The sequence below is a fragment of the Asparagus officinalis genome, chromosome 3 (genome assembly GCF_001876935.1).
Source record: "Asparagus officinalis chromosome 3, Aspof.V1, whole genome shotgun sequence".
Lineage (NCBI taxonomy): Eukaryota > Viridiplantae > Streptophyta > Magnoliopsida > Asparagales > Asparagaceae > Asparagus > Asparagus officinalis.
The window spans coordinates 4474526-4490254 of record NC_033796.1 but is presented as its reverse complement, the minus strand read 5'-3'; the positions used below and the strand labels follow the sequence as shown (position 1 = coordinate 4490254).

The 15729-nt window shown below is 33.2% G+C and overlaps 1 pseudogene; it reads left to right on the top strand.

Annotated features, from left to right (window-relative positions):
• Window positions 1-15729, top strand: part of LOC109832528 — a 118035-nt pseudogene that overhangs the window by 27975 nt on the left and 74331 nt on the right.

Below are 15729 nucleotides of genomic sequence, written 5' to 3'. Positions count from 1 at the left end.
TGTATGGTCATAGAATCAATCTTTGAGCATCCAACAAGTAACTGGAAATAAAAAACCAAAAAAGGGTCAGAAAGAGCACATCAAGACTCATGCTACGCTGCTGCAGTGATTACAATTCTGATGCCAGATCAAAGGGAAGTATGACATCATTATGAACAACTAGAAGTCTATTTTCAGAACCAATGGGCTAAATAATTTTAATGCCCTATCTTTATCTCATATTTATGAAAATTAAATCTAGTAACAAACTATTTCCCTACTATTTAGATGTTTGATTATGGTTTGCGAGAGCATTATCTCTTTAAAAAAACAACCATTGTTTGAAAGATAACTTGACTAGCTACACATAAGAATAGACTGTATCCTTGAACAGGCTTCACGGCAAATTACGTAACAGGAGTAGAACCTTTATTCCAGATATTTAGGGCGGTTGTAAAAGCAACTTCCTTTGTAGAATTAATGGCTGTCATATCCTTTTTTGCTGCCTCGGTCTCTGAAGTCTGAGCTTGTTTCAAGTGCTCCAAACATTGGATTTATGATATAGAACCTGCAAGGAGTCAACAGTCTCTGTATGCTTTACCATGCATTACTTTTATCAATACATTGTTCCTCTTGCTTTATGCAAGTGAATAATCCGGTGCACACTTGGACGGGTGGTAAAAGTTCTTAAGGAGGATGCATCGTCCGAACTCTTATTATCTTGGAGATGTTCCTGAAGATCTGAACTGTTTTGCTTACCTGTAACTGTTACTTTTAAGAAAAATTGCATCACATCACATATATAATTTGTCTAAAAGCTGTGCAGAAACTACAAGGGTAAAAAAACGCTTCATCAGCTTTTGTTGACAACGAGTTAGTTTTTAGTTTTCAATTTCTGTATATACGTGTGATGAGCTTTCGTTCTCTTTTTGACTCTTTAACTAAGTGTTTAATTACATCAATAAGTGGCACTGGCACAATAATATTTTCTTCTTCGCTTTTGGTTTTCCACTCTTCCATGTTTTTTGTTACTAGGTGGAATGCACGTGCACTGCACGTGGTCAAATATCTTAATTATTTATTTTAAACTTATTTACTTACTATAACATGGTTGCAAAAAAAGTTTATGATTATGATAATATGCTAATTTTTTTGGATATTTCTATGTATAATATCTTGTTGGTTTCAACATTTTGCCTTTCGCCAAAAAAGTCTTAAAATATTAATGACTTAAGAGCAAATTAATGACTTGAAGACCTAATTTCAAAATATTAATGATGTAAGGGACCAATATAAAAAAACTATTATTATTAATGATAAAGTAAAAATTCTTAAATTCATCAAAGTAAAATAGTAGGTTTTATCTGGTCATATAGGATTTTGTTTAACTATAAAGAAATCACTTTCACCTGTTGTTTACTTCCACCTATGGTTATCCGACGATCAAGTTTTATAGTATATTTAAAAACTTTTTCCTAGAATTTTCTTTATCAGAATGTGCAAATTCAATCAAGAAAGAAAACATAAATTATGTGATCAATTCCAAGATCTGATATTATAGTCTTTCTACATCTTCCCAACTAATTAATTGACTTGTCAAAACGATTACTCTCTAGTTTCAAAAAATTATAAAATATAACATAAGAATGATTTATACATATTATGCACTATAGATTGTATTTTAACAAATAATTCAGATCTATCCAATATCAAAAGACATTTAAAACTTTAGGTTAAGGAGTTAGAAGAATTCAATATCCACAATAATACTCATACCCAAGCTATGTGCTTCATAAACTTATAAGAAAGTGAGAACTATAAAATGAACAATTTAAAATACTCATACCCAAGCTATGTGCTTCATAAACTTATAAGAAAGTGAGAACTATAAAATGAACAATTTAATTTATTTTGTCAACTTATAAGAAAGTGAGAACTATAAAATGAACAATTTAATTTATTTTGTCAAATAGTTTATTACAAATCACGAAAGACAAGGGGAATCAGAAGGATCATATACCCTTCACAAATAAAGATTAAATTTCTCGTAAAGATTTTTAGAGTTGATGTATAGGATAAATCGTAGGACACATAACCCACATGAGTTCATAGAGTGATATACTTGCTATAAAATCCAATTTTATAAGATTGATGTCACATGTGCCTTAAGTTGCACTTTGTTTAACTTTAAAAACCACCCTCTCAACTATGGGGGGAAATATAACAATATAAAAAAACACCTCAGCTATTTTTTTGGATACAAGGGAAATCTAGTAAGGCAAAAAGATCTCCAAGCCAAGGCTCGAGTTCGATCCCCCACTCTTACCAGTAAACCCTGGGTGAACTGGCCCCCTATCCCATCCAGTCATCAGGTCAGTAGGAAACTTACGGGTCATGGGTGGCAAACCTCGAACCCGAACCTTTAGCCACGAAAATTGCTAACTTAAAACTAAGTAAATCTTTGTCAAATTTGGGGTCTTGTAGATAATCTATCTCAACTTCAGAATTTTGATTTAACCCTATGTCAAATTTGGGGTCTTGTAGATAATCTATCTCAACTTCAGAATTTTGATTTAACCCTATAAACTTTTCTCACTTAACCGCTCAAAACTAATATATCTATCTCAACTTCAGAATTTTGATTTAACCCTATAAACTTTTCTCACTTAACCGCTCAAAACTAATATCATTCAGTCTAATCTATTATATGACAAGTATTTGACTTGGAAAGACCAAAATATCCCTCAATCATAAAAAAATTAGCTTGGTTTTTGCTAGATTAAAGAAAAAGAGGAGATATAGAGGGGATAAGAATTATAAATTGGTCGTGGTCCTTTTATTATCGATTGAAAGTTCTTTTAAATAAAATAACTTTCTTCAAGAGGGTATGTTCTCAAAATTGCATATTCAAGTAATACATTAAGGGTTTTTGCTGAGAGAAGTGTAAAAGACGAGGGGAGTTTTATGAGACGCTATAGTCGAGGGGTGTTTTCTAAAATCGCACCAAAGTTAAGAGGGGTTATCTACAACACCCTCATAGTTAGAGTGTTTTGTCAAATTAAATCAATTGAGTTTTTTTAGACAATCCCCATAGGAGAGATAGTTTTCGAACAAAATACTTTTTTTTAAAATTTGGCTTGTTTATATTTATGTCCCTCATATTTTTAATAATTCAATATTAGTCCCTTAAATTGTAAGCAATTTCAAAATTTTGAGGGAATAATATAGAATTATTGGAGCTCTAGAATCAATGAACTTATATCTAAATTATCTTTAAATGTTGCTCTTATAGGCAATGTATTAAATATTGGTTGGTATATATTGCTATATCGATTAATATATCAGGTTAAAGAACTTACTCGATAATATTTATGGTTTTGTGTTATTTTCTTTTATATCGATCGTTATAAAAAATATATCGTTAAAAATTGAGTTATTTTTAATTTGATTATGGGCTAGGGTTTGGGTCATGTTTGGAAACCAAAACCAAAACCCATGAAAGCCACACAAGTCGCAATCCCAGATCTCTCCACTCTCAGTATCAACTCTTCTAAAATTTTAAGCATATATTTTCATGCAAATTCTTACGTTCAAAATTCATTAATATGTTAGATTATAACTTACAATGTTATATTATGTACGAATATTATCTCATCTGACACTCGGTATTTTTTACATATCCCCAATTTCTGTAATCTGATATCATAGATTTTAGTTGTATAATATTTATCTGATGCCCAACACTTTGTAGTAGTCCTGCGCAAGCCTCTTCTAAAGTTTTCTAAGCACTTAAATATCATAATATTTTCTAAAATTGCATGTTTGTACCTACTGTCCTGTTACCTAAATGCAAGAATACTCTTTGTAATTTTCCTATATGAGTGTCATTGTATAATTCTAGGATAATTCTATGTTTCTACTCTTTCCATAGATAATTAATAAACATGCAATTGTCTACTAATATATTATTATACATTAGTAATAATTGATATGATGTAGAGTTTTACAATAACACTGAAAGGTTTAGTGACCAAGTTAGACAAACTTATAATTAATTTATAGTACGAAAGTTATACACCTCCACTTGTATCTTGTTGCACTTAAATATCCTAATATTTTCTAAAATTGCATGTTTGTACCTTCTGTCCTGTTATCTAAAGACAAGAATACACTTTGTAAGTTTCCTATATGAGTGTCATGGTACCATTTTAGGATAATTCTATGTTTTCTACTCTTTTCATAAATATAATTTATTAACATGCAACTTCCTATTAATGTATTATTATACATTAGTAATAATTTATATGATGTAGAGTTTTACAATAACATTGAAAGTTTTAGGGACCAAGTTAAACAAACTTGAAGTGGTATATGATATAATTAATTAACAATAATAATTAATTTATTTTAGTTAGGATTAGAATGTAATATCAAAAAAGAATAGGGGTAATATAGTCCATAGAAAGTTTTTTCACAACTCCCTCTTTTAAAGGGAGTATGATATTTATTTATTTATTTGTGGGGGTTGGTTAATCCATTCCTAATTTGTGTGTGGTTTTTGCAGATATATTCGTTCATGACATGTGGATACTTTGGTTGGTTGATTAATGATTATTAATATACGCGGTATTTTTCTTCATCTTTCAAATATTTAATAGTTTAGTGCTCGAAAACCTTAATAGAAACTATCCAGAAATATATCTGCATATAGTTTCCTAAGTTATATTAGAGTGTGTTGTATTGATGGTAGTGACAATAAGGTGAGCGTGAGTGTTGAAGTATAAATATATTATGGGTTCAGTATGTGATTTATGGCCAAATTATCAATGCTGACAATTATAAATCTCCTTAGTCATGCTCCAAACTTTTACATTTTTGTAGTTGACAAACAATTGGCAGTTCATTAAATTAGCTATCTATGGTTTAAATGTCCAAAAAGGAGTAATGTCTGGAATGTCGAAACTAGTTAAGGAAGAAATGGGTAAACCAAGTTTGATTGCAGATCTTGATATAAGGTTGGATTAAGGAAGAAATTGTTTAACTCCTGTGATATACCGACTTAGCGATTAAAAAACCTAAACTTGGAAAAAATGAAAACTAATGAATGGCCTCAGTTTATACTTGTCATGGGTTTTGTCGCTTCTTCAGTTCTGGGTCTATCACCAGCTTCTTCCGAGGCTTGCGATTGGATATTCTTCTCCGTCACAATGTCATAACAATTTAGTCTCTGTTATGACCCTCCATAGACCATGTAAGTAACATACATCGGCAACATGTCTTCTCTGCACAATTTGCACCAGGAACTTCACAGTCTTCCTTGTTGATAGTCATAAATATAAGAAGGTTGCATTGGTCAATGGATATCTTGAGTGCAGATTGTTCGACAGTTGTACCTAGATCATGATTGAGCTTGGCTTGAGAAGTTGCTAGCCATTATAACGCTTGTATTGATCCGTGCGAAACTGTGCATGAATGTCTCTATAAGATTCACAGCCCTTGCTAGGTTGTAACATGCCCTCTCATTCTTCTTAGTATGATAGTATCCTTAAAAGGCGATTACTTAATTATTATGTCTAAATAGTTTCTCTATTTTGCTATAACTGGATTCCTGATGCAGGTACAGAGGCTTTGACATGAGAAGATGGTGCGATTTCAAAATGCTTGGAGAGCATGTTGGTGGATCTGCTGTTTAGGTCTATATACTATTATATTGAAGACACAATAATGGCAAATGAAACCTGCAGTTCTAACAATGTAAGCTGACAAAAAAGTTCAGCAGTTAATTACTTATATCTACAGACATTAAAAACCTGCCCAATAATGGTTCAGATACAGAATCAAAACATATAAATTGTTCTACTTCGTCATTGTATTTTCAGTGTCTTCCAACTCATATGCCACCCAATATTGCTAGTTCTCATCAGAAAGTGAAATGGGAACTGGAAGCTCCTGAAAAGTGAAAACAGATGCTTTGTTGCCTTACCAGCTGCAGTATGAAATATTCACTGAGCAATCTATTTCTTTTTTTCTATCACTGTTTGTCGGATAATCAGTTGATGCAGCACATATTTTTCATTCTTCTTGATATCTTTTCCAGGGCTGACATTGCTGAAATGGCTTCACAAACATCTCCAGTTCTACCTTTGTTCAGGCTGAAGGTACCACTTCATTAGCCAGCATGTTTTTTGTTATAGTTTTCAGAGCTTAGAACAATTTATTGAAATTGTGTGCACAAATCAACAACTTAAGCTGTTTATATAATTCTATTTTTGCTCACATAAGCCTCAAATTTTTTATTCATACGAGCTACGACTACAAATCAATTATTAAGTCAGCTTGAACCAATTTATTTTGGACCTCTTTCAAATATTAATTGCCCATAACAATCGGTTTGCTTCCCCTCATATTCATAGGACTATGGTAGGTGACAACTGCTTTAGTTGTCTGCAACTTTACAAGTGGGAAGTTGCCACATCAATTCTAGGATCAGTTTTGTAAACTTATATTTCATTTTATTTCACATCGTGTACATGAGAAATGCGTGTATCCTCTCTTCCATTCATATTGATTTATGTTCATGTGAATTTGATGAGATCAGTCTCTCGACTACACATCATTAATTCTAGAGCTTTGTAATTGCAACCAGTGGAAGATACGAAATTGCAGTAGCTGGATGGGTTATGTAGATGGCTGAGTTCTAGGCATCCACTGGCAAGGAGTGCTATTCTCCACAAAATATCTGTACAAAACTTCTTATTAGCAAAAGAACTCAGGAGCATGTTCTTCAAATACCCATATATGAATTTTCACTATTAGCATAGAAACTGCATTTATTTCACAATTACCCATTAAAATATTACCAATACTAAACAATTTTAACAGTAAGTAAGGTTTGTGTTCTTTGGTGCTCTTTACTCCTTTCTTGCTTTCATCAATTGATTCCAAGGATATTGTATTGTTTTTGCTCTTCAGTTCCTACCTTTTGGGTTTTTAGTATGCAAGTAACTAGGCTAAAATGTGTAGTCGTGCAGAAATTACTTGGAAATATTATAGTGCTTCCAGTCTCCCTCCAATCTTCAAATTTTAACTCCCTGTACTGATGCTAAACTTACATTCTTAATACCTCATAGCCCTTTCCTGGCAATCTGAAGATTCTGAACTCTTAAATTCCTATTTCGGCCATAATTTACAAGATTTGGACTTCTTATTTCGTGACAATAATCAACATTTCCTCATACACCCTACATAAAAATCCCAGTATGCACCTGAAACTTCTTTTACTTATTTCCTTAGAAACCTCTACTGAACATTTCCATTTCCAGGTTGCTTTAATGATATCCTATGCTTTGGAGGCAGAACACTTTGGCTAGACCTCGCGATTATCCGCTGAAAATTAACTGCAGGAATTGTGATCTTCCACGTTTAATATCAGCACTTACAGATGCTCAAGGTCATTGTATTTCATTCATTCATATTAAACATTAAGGATGTTTTTAACCCTTTCCTCGGTTTGAGCTAAGTTAGCTTGTCAAGATCTACATAAAAATAAATTCGTATATACAGATATACAGATTCAGCATGCTCTGTTCTATCTTCGCTTCCTCTTTACTATATGTCCTTTAAAGTCACCAAATGCCTTATCAAGGATGGCGCTGGCCGCTCCAGTGTATAACATTTGGAGAGAGAGGAATAACAGGATTTTCAAGTTGAAGAGTAGAGCTCCTGATGCTTTAATCAAGAATATAAAGATGGACATCCTCACTGCTATTCTGAATTGTACCCCTTCGGCTAAGAACGGTGCACAAACAGTGTTGCTATACTCTAGCCATACTGTGCATAATCTGTGCAGGTTTTTGTTTTACTGTTGTAATATGTTATAGATGGGGTTCTTTCTTACTCCTCGAGGAGTTTTTTGCTTAGCTGAGCTCTGTTTCTGAGCTCTAATAGCATTGATGTACATAATTCTTCATTTTGGTGATGAAATAAAAATTTTCACTTACCAAAAAAAATGTCATTGGACAAGGTCAGAAGGAACTTTTTTTGTGTGTGTGTGTGGTGTGTGTGTGTGTGTGTGGGGGGGGGGGGGGGGGGGTTGTTTCTTACGATATAGTATGTATAATGACTCTTGTTTGAGTAGTAACAAAAGTCTTGTTTGGTACTAATATTTGTTTGAGATGATATAGTACAGATGAAAACACGTATACGAAGGTTATGATGCACGACGCAAAAATTAGTATTTACGTTGATTTCAGCATTGGAACCATTGATGGTCTACAGTGAATCATCGATGATATATAGTGAACAATCAGAGAAATTCAGAGAATCCATTTCGAAGCATAGGTGGTCTACAGTGAACTATCGATGGTCACCACACTTAAATTAAAGGTTTTCAGAAACTCGAAATCAAACCATCAATGATCTACAAGCAACCATTGATGGTGCTCAGGGAACTATTGATGGTCGTGGGGAACCATTGATGGTGACGATTGTATCTATTCCTTTACACAAATAGGAGGACCAGAGATTCACTGTTCATGCTACAGTAAATGCTACAGTTACATTTACTGTAGCAGTATTACTGTAGCTAATAATTAATTAAAAATATTACTGTAGCACACGGGTATACTGCATCGGTTAAAAGATACTGTAGCAGAGCGGGATACTGTAGCACTTCCAAAATTCAAAACATGTCATATTTTAAAAAGTGGGATTACTGTAGGAAAAAAAAAACGTGCTTTGCACGGACCGCAAACTAGTTTGGTAGATTTGAAGAGTTAATCACAGCCGTTCGTTAATCCCTTTCATCTCTAACTTTCACTATGATTTGGATATTTCTTTCCTGATTTATGAGATGATATATAAGATTGACTTTCATCTCTAACTTTCACTATGATTTGGATATTTCTTTCCTGATTTATGAGATGATATATAAGATTGAAGAGATGATATTTGGAGAGAATACGTTTGGATATTTCTTTCCTGATTTATGAGATGATATATAAGATTGAAGAGATGATATTTGGAGAGAATACGAGGGTTTAAAGATAGAGCTTTAAGAGATTTAGGGTTTGTGAGAAAAGATTAATTTGTGATTTGAATCCCTAGAGGCTAGAGGCTCAACAAACTCTTTCTCGTCATGCTCAACAATATCGGATCGTCTTAGCGAGAAGAGTTATCCTTGGAATCAACATCTACTTTGTTCTTCAATGAGCTTCACTTCAATCTTTTGAAGAACAGTTTGCTAATCAAAAGGGTTGTCTTTCTAATTTTGTGCTTATACTATTTTTGGTAGTTTATTTCTAACTTGTTTTACTCAAGCCAATGATAATTTAGAGTTGAGACTAGCTAGGGCTAAGTGTTACTCGTTATGGAGTGTTAGGTTAGATGACTGATCTGAGTAGATCTAGAATATGGTCTTTGTAAGCGTACTTAATCAGGTTGTAATTCAAGAGAACTCTTAGCATAGTGAAAATGCTCGTTTGTGACATGGAATAATGGACGTAGGATTGTTATTCGAACCACTATAAAAATCTTGTGTTCCTTAGTTGGTTTTTAGTTTGGTTGTTTGCTTTTAATTTTCTATATTTCCACTGCTTATTCTGTGTTTTAGCGAAAGACTGTAGCATCTCTGATCCAAACACAGGCTGGTGGGGGCTCTTGTTTGTTGGGAAATTGTCTGTAAATTCTGTTGGAAAATTTGCCAACTTTAAAGGTTATAGCATGCAGATAAATCTGAATAAAATAAATAAGAGATAAGAACATCAGGCTTGACGGGAGCAGTCGTGTAATTAATGCCCTAGAAGATTGAGAACCCGCCTATCGCCCTGGCGCAGATGGTTTCCTCCCCCCTAGCGGTAAAAGCCCCCGGAAACGGCCGGTCTCCGTACTCGGGCGAGAGTACAGAGCTTCAGCTCAGATGAAGAAGATTGCCCAAAAAATTAATAACAAAATTTATAGATGGGAAAAACAATTTTCTTTAAACCAGAGGAGAGGAGAAAACCTTTATTTTCTTATCTTTTAGAATGTGAATAAGGGTGTATTTATAGGGTTAAGGGAGAGAGGATTCTTTTCAATTTTCCGATGTGGGACTAAAACACAAAGGCAAAATTGCCTTTTCTTAATAAATATCCAACAGTCCCCCTCAAAAGGTAATATTAACTGAAAACTCAAAATCAATAAATAAATCAATAAATCACAAAAAAATAGGTTGGGCAACCTTACGTATCGTGAATTCGGGAGAGGTAGCTTTCGGCTTTGAACCTTTCCTTAGTGAGTTCATCGCCACCTGAGGGACATAATGGACTAAGCCTTGAATTAGGCCCATTGAATCAGGTATTGATAAAAAAACACATAATACGTCTTCATCTATTGAGCAAAGCGGGTTGAGCGTTAAAGGTCATGCTCACAATAAACCGACTCTTGAGAGTTTCTAGGGGTCAGCCCTGCCCCCCAACCGCGGCCATCACGGTTTCTCTAACGTAGGTAAGTCCTCAAAAGGTACTACAGCTATTTATTTAATACCCCTCACAATACACACGTTGGACTTATTAAGAGTAAAACTCAGCCTAACCAGCTGTATCATAAGAGCATTGTCATCATAGAGAAGGGGTAGTAGCAAATGCTACATAATGATATATAAATATATCTAGGTCGATGCTCCACACGAGTCACTTGTCCAGCTTGTTTCTACCACATTGAACTAACATTGGGACTACGCCTCCAAATAAGGGTTGGGTTGTCGCTGTCAGTGACCTCATCCATGGGCTTAACCTCATCTCCCTCGATGAATCCAGAACCACACTCCTGGATAATCCCTTAGTCAAAGGGTCAGTAATATTTTTCTCGGACTTTACAAAGTCCAAGATCATAACTTTGCCAATCAGGCGTTATATTTATTTATCAAGTTCTTAAATTATTTTGTAATTAGTTCTTCATATTGTTTGAAATTGACATTAGGTCATCTTCTTGTTAAGTTATTTAAAATTAGTCTCTCCAGGCAAGAGTACAAGAAGTAAGAGGAGATATTAATTTCAAACAACTTATAAGGATAAGCCTAATAGCAATTTTTATTTTATTTTATTTGATGGACTAATTTAAATTTCAAACAACTTATAAGGATAAGCCTAATAGCAATTTTTATTTTATTTTATTTGATGGACTAATTTCAATATAATTTCATTGATTTTGAACTTTTATTTATCATATAGATAGAAGTTATAAGATATACCTCTTGATTTGATTTTCAAGACATTGATTCATCACATCTCCTGTAACTAGACATACTAGTTGACAGAGCATATTTATATCAACTCTAATCATTTCCTGAAATCTCAAGAGAAAACATTATATATGTAGTAAAATGAAGAGCTATAAAATGATTCTTTTAGTCACTATCAAAACATGTTAGCATAGTTATTGATATCTCTTGTCAATAAACAATGAATTATAATAATTAGACATTTTCATTTTAAATGTCCAAACAAATTTGTTATGTGCTCATGTCAAGTAGAAATTGTAATGATCAAATATTATCAATGAAGGAATAGAAAACAAAAGCACAAAAAGGTTTGTCATTACTTCCGGGTTCTTTGGGAACACAATATGCTGTATATTTAAAGAACTAAATCCCAACATTGCTAATAGAACCTTTAGAGTTCAAAAGATAGATGAATCAATTTAGCAACAAGAAAATTAAACGGTATTTTTGAATGCAACATGTAAGCATAAAAGGTCATGGTTTATGAGCATAAAAGATCGTATTCTATGTCTGAAAATGTAACTGCATTAAAGAGAACTAAAATACTTTAGTTATATCTTCACATGCATGCATATGCACATATACATCCAAATTTAAATCGGTTGCCTACAAATGAGACCTTCCAAATTTAAATTGGTTGCCTTCAAAAGAGATCTTCCAAATTTATGTTGCCATTTTCTAGTACCACCTCTTAAACACATAATAATAATAATAATAATAATAATAATAATAATATTTGTACATACGTGCTTTAAATTTTTACAAGTGCATTCTTGCATAAAACCTTGTAATTAAAGTTATCTAAAAAGACATATGAACATTTATTGCAATATCCATCATGATGCAATAAAGAAGATGAACTTTACATTTGAAGATTTGAAATATAATCCATGATATAAAATAGAATTTTAAAAGATGCACCTCTTTGATTTGGTTCGCTCATATATTGATCATTTATCATTACTTTGATTTGGTTCGCTCATATATTGATCATTTATCATTAGGCAATATATGATGCAAGAAGCGTAATTAAATAAATTGATCATTTATCATTAGGCAATATATGATGCAAGAAGCGTAATTAAATAAATGCATATGAATTTTTCTAATAATTTCGGTCCTCTTATTCCAAACCAAAAACTCCTAAAGTGAAAAGATTAAAGTTTTACCAGGGTAGTTAGCCAGGTAAGGATAGTAATAGAGGTTGATCAAAGATCAATTAAGTACCTCGTTCCTTGCAGAGCGCGTTACGCAACCCATAAACCTTGCCTTAGACACCAACTAATCCAAGAAAACTTGAATCGGTTCACTCAATGAGTTTTTGTTCCTTAACAATATATAGAAACTTTAAAATATTTTCTGCAAGCATGTAATTTGCCTAGTAATTATACTGCAAACATATGTTGGATAAGACCGAGGAGGGGTTTACCTATTGATGTTCGAACCTCATGATTTTCATGTCTTGAGAGTAAAAACTCATCTGCTACAGACAACTGCCACTTAAGTTGCTGGAACCTCATGATTTTCATGTCTTGAGAGTAAAAACTCATCTGCTACAGACAACTGCCACTTAAGTTGCTTAACAAATCTGCATTCACTTTTACCACCTTTTGTACTAAGCTTATTAGGTGCATAAGCACTCCAAAGTATGGAGTTATTAATAATAGAAGGTACCATATTGATAGGTTAAAGAAATGAAAGCATTAAACCATGAAAAAATCCATCTATGCATCCAGAGTTTGTTCTCTTTATTCTTGTCAAAACCATGCATATGAAATTTTCAAGAATAAAAATGTACACTGCTGCAAATTTACAACATGTTTCAAATGCGTGCATATTCACTAGCACAAGGAAATAAGGGTAGGTTTTAGATGATTCTAACAAATATAAACTAGGCTTTTAGAAACCAATAAATGTTCTTTGATATTTGTAATTTGCAATAGTTATTGATTATAAAACAACTATAAGATAAATGTAATTAACTGTTAAATTAAAATTAACAGAAATATTTAACTACAATTTTTTTAATTTTTTATATAATTAAAAAAAAACTGTTTAAATGCACAGTAACGTTTTTAATAAAATGAGCAGTAACATTTTTAAAATAAATGAATAGTATGTTTCTAATAAATGAACGTTAAAAGTTTTATTTTTGGAAAGAACAGTAACAGTTACATTTTTAAAGAACAGTAACATTTTAAAATAAATGAACAGTAATGTTTTTATTTTTCTTTCAAACTTTATAACAACAAATCAATAATACTAATATATAATTAAAACAGTTATATTTTCTTTGTGTGAACAATAACTATAAAAATTCCCTCTGATTTTTTTGAACAGTAACAAAAACTATTTTATTTATTTTTAATTCGTATGAACAGTAACTATCTTGAATGAACAGTAACAAATTATAATTTCCAGAGAAGAGAATTTTTTTCTCATTAATGAACAGTAACTGTTTATCCGATGAACAACACCTTTTTTTTAACAACAAATTAATAAAATTAATAGATAAACAAATAAACAAAGTAATTAGCAGCAACTATTTTGGAATGAACAACAAAGATAAAATTCGGGTGAAAAGTACTTTTGATGAACAGTAACTTTTAATCCCCCCCCGAATTAACAGAAATTATTCAGCAATAATTAAAAGCTATTAATTATAGATAAACTTATTTCGGATTTAATAAATCAACAGCTATATTTCTCAATCTTCTAGATTGTTGGAAAATTTACCAACTTTAAAGGTTATAGCGTGCAGATAAATCCGAATAAAATAAATAAGAGATAAGAAAATCAGGTCTGACGGGAGCAGTCGTGTAATCACTACCCTAGAAGATTGAGAACCCGCTTATCGCCCTGACGCAGATGGTTCCCTCCCCCCTAGCGGTAAAAGCCCCTGGAAACGGTCGACCTCAGTACTCGGGCGAGAGTACAAAGCTTCAGCTAAGATGAAGAAGATTGCCCAAAAAAATTAATAACAAAATTTATAGAGGGAAAAAACAATTTTCTTTAAACCAGAGGAGAGGAGAAAACCTTTATTTTCTTATCTTTTAGAATGTGAATAAGGGTGTATTTATAAGGTTGAGGGAGAGAGGATTCTTTTCAATTTTCCGATGTGGGACTAAAACACAAAGGCAAAATTGCCTTTTCTTAATAAATATCCAACAAATTCAAGAGGAGGGGGCTGGATTTTTTGAATCTCTCTGACTTTAATATGGCTCTTCTTTCCAAAGGGACTAGGAAATCTATCGACAACAATTCTCTTGAAGGTAAGAGTCATTTCCTCTATCACCCTCGAATACTCTTCTGTCATTAGTAGCACACAACCTATAGTTTCAGTTTCTAGATTTTGGCAAGATACTTCTTCTATTCACCAAGCTTTAGTGTGATTTGTCAAGTGGAACATAGGTGAGGGTTCAAATATCAGTTTCTGGGAGGACAAGTGGTTGGAGTCTAGCTCTTTGTGTAGCTTTAACCCTTAGCTTGTAATCTGGCATTCTCCAAGTATGTCATTGTTCACCCTCAAGGATATTTTCTCGGCAATAATTATTGGGTATGACACCCACCTTATTCTCTGTCATGATTACACCGAGAGAGAAAAAAGAGATATCTCAATGCTCAAAGACTTTCTTGCTTCCTCCAATTGCAATGTCAAGCAGTCTAAGGACACTGCCCTATGGCCTACTAACTTAGATTCTTCAGTTAAATAATTATACTCTCTTTTGAACATGGGTGAGATTCAATCAAGTTTTTCTCACTTCCTTTGGAAATCTTCAACTCCTACTAAGGTAAAGATTTTCTTCTGACTTCTTCCTAAGGGAAGTTAGCAGACATGAAAATTCGCTTAGGAAAGTCTGGGATGGTGATCCTGGTTGCCCTTTCTGCCAAATTGAGTTAGAAATTGATAGCCACATTTCTTCAATTGTGCCTATGCTAAGGATGTCATAACCTATATTTTGTCTTGTTTTCCCTCGGTACAGTGGCCTACAAATTTTGAAGATATTTTTATATTCTAACATCAATTCTGTGCTAGATCATAAGCTTCGCTCCTTGTGGAAAGTTGTTTTCCCTATCTACTGTTGGTGCATGTGGAGATCAAGAAACAATTTGATCTTCAACAAAGAAAAGACAACCCCTAAATGCATTGCCTCTAATATTGCACGCTTCGTGCTATTCTGGACAATATGCTCAGGTAGAAAGAAGGCTGTGATCATCAACGGGACGGCAAAGGATCATGGACTTGGCTCATGGAGAGTACAGATGATAAAGTCATAGAGGATAACCTCTAAATGGTTTCCTTTTGTTTTTAAGTTTTCTTAGCTGTGGTTTGGTATGCCTATGTTTCGGGGGGAAATTTGTGATACGGTGGATGGGTGTACAGATTGTGTGTAAAGTTTGATACTATGGTTCTGTGTAGCTCTTGAGTCCGGTGTGTTAGCGGGTTGGTAAGGATTGACGATGACTGGAACCCCTAATCTTTCCATCTGTGG